This window comes from Anarrhichthys ocellatus, unplaced genomic scaffold (assembly GCF_004355925.1).
Source record: "Anarrhichthys ocellatus isolate YVR2014 unplaced genomic scaffold, GSC_Weel_1.0 scaffold186, whole genome shotgun sequence".
NCBI lineage: Eukaryota > Metazoa > Chordata > Actinopteri > Perciformes > Anarhichadidae > Anarrhichthys > Anarrhichthys ocellatus.
Window position 1 is genome coordinate 63,858 of NW_022280216.1, and position 2,714 is coordinate 66,571.

Below are 2,714 nucleotides of genomic sequence, written 5' to 3' on the forward strand. Positions count from 1 at the left end.
CTCAGTCCAGATATGGTCACTTCCTGTTCACTGGTTGCAAAAAAAATAAGATGGCGATGGCCAAAATGTTGAACTCGAGGCTTCAAAACGTCCACAAACCAACGGATGATGTCACGGCGACTTCGTCCACTTCTTATATACAGTCTATGCTAGAAATCAGTTAGTAAACAGTGTTCATGGTGGTGAAGGAGCAGCTCATTCATGTGTTTTTATGGAGCTCTAAGAGGATACTAGTTAGCAGATGCATTCACTGCTGGTGTTGAGTCTTCTCTCACGAGATTTAATGACACAAAGACAGATACATCAGACTTGTCCTTGGTCACTCTCAGATTGAAGACCTGAAGATCAAAGTAGTCGATCTGGCCGGAGTGAAGAAACCCGCTCTGAAGAGAGTGCGCATGTCTGCTGACGCCATGCTGAAGGCTCTTCTGGGCTCCAAGCACACGGTCAACATGGACCTGAGGGCCAACCTGAAGCAGGTCAAGAAGGAGGTCAAGGAGGAGGTGAGTCTCGTAAACAGATCGACATTCACGCTTGAGCCCGAGGCAGGAAATCTGTGTATTTGTCCACACACTGATCGGACAAGTGAAAAATAAATGTGATAACTATTTGGGGCCTATATTCAGTAAAATGATGTCGTCAGGAGATTTGCTTTAATGCTTTGTAGTCGCCGATCTTTGATAATGTTACAGGAGAGCTAACGTTGGTTTAGTAACGCTAACCGGCTGCTAACGGCTAACGGTAGTTAACGTTATCTGTTAACGGCTAATGTACGGAGGTTGCATTCAATGACGTTGTGGTGCGTTCAAGCTCCAAACAGTAGAAATGATCATGATGTGTTCACATGTCATCTGTAAAATGTAGTTTTGGTGATGAACTAGAATAAATCCAGTAGTTTGAAGGAGATTTTCACATGAATATAAAATAGATATTAGAGATGTTTAACTTCCTAACACGAGATCTAAGCACATTATAACGCTTCATTAAAACTAATAATGACAACATTTGTTTTAATCCAAATATCTTTTATTTACTTATTATTTAAATTGTGTTTTTATGAAGCAAAACACACTATAAATTATTTATATACTAATTTGCTACATTTCCCATTTTCGGACAAAAAAGTTTATCAACCTGGTAAATAAAACATGTCGGCTCCTGAAAAGCTTAAAGTCGGGCCCTGACCTGTGGGCGCTGGTTGACTTCGGACTGTTAAAATAACTTTTAATAATGTTAAAAAATGCTCCTTTGCAGCCGCTAGAAGCCGCTGGCGACTGGCGTAAGAACATCGAGGACAAGGCCGACAGGAAGAAGATGTTCGAGACTTCCTAGAGACTTGACCTCCGCCCCTGTAGACGGCCGTTCGCACTTTTTATGGAATTTATGGAATTTTTAATTGAATTGAAAAATATATATTTTTTGTTTCATTAAACTGTGAGTTTCAACTCGGCCTGTTATTGTACATTTGTAAAGCGAGAAATCTTAGTTTCTCGTCTCTTTTGCGCTCTAATATTAGTCTTTTATTCTGAAGTGAGACTTCCTGTTTCCTCCTGTGCTGCTGAGGTTCACTTTTGACAACTTCCTGCTTCATATTGTTTTTTGATAATAAACGTGTTTTGCTTCTTGCGTCTGCTCGTCATCGTGAGGTATTCTGTCTCTGACTCAGTGACGCTGCAGACGAAACACACATTCATCCAATCAAACCAACATTTAGCTTAAACTCAGCAACGCATTGACTGTGAGTCAAAGTTCATATTGGCTGTAACACAATCACACTCACTATTCTGAAATCAACTCTTTAATGTAATTATAATTTTAAAAACGGCCCCTGAGATTAAACTCTGGCTGCTTTAATGTGAACGGGACTGAATTTATTTGTAAGAATCTTTTGTCGGAGCTTTGACGAGACACGATATCTGTCTTTACGTCTCCATAAGCGTCCAGGGAGCTGTGAGAAGTGAATGTTGACTCGACTTCACAGATGACTATTAACAAAATAACTTCCCAGATTCAGGAAAATACGTTCAAACAGTTTCACATTTTAAATAAACTCAACAAAAAATACATCTCTGACCCCGTTACTCGTTATCACGTTTGTGATAAAAACCTAAACGTTTGCTGAAGAAGACCATGAGCGACTGCTGAAAGCTCTAGAAAACAGGAGGTGCGATTTTAGTTTAGAAAATGCGAAAGAAACAGGTATGTTCAGTAGAAATGTATCTGTAATGTACAGTTTAATTTGTATGAAGTAAATCCAAACTATTTATTTTAAATAAGTATTTAACCATGAATATGATGCAATGATATCTTTTATAAATAACTAAGGATGTTTGTTTGAAAATCAACAGACTTGTATATTTATTAGTAATTATATTTTTTTATACTTTAATACTTTTCCAGACTTTCATACAAATATGGAGCAAAAATATTCTGCAACACTTTAATTTAAGTGCCTTCATGTCACATTAATAAGCAGCATATTAACATTTAGTTAATGTTTTATAACAGTTATGTTTTTGTAAGCGGATAAAAGTTTTTATATTTTCATTATCTTAGTTAGTATTAGCTGTTTACAAATGCATGAATAAATACTTAAATCTGCTTACAGCTACGCTATAACGACATTATAGTGCATCGTGCTGTCGTGTTTAAACTCTGAGTCAAGGTGTTGTTCCTCCATCGACCACCAGGTGTCAGTAGAGGACTTCCTGGTT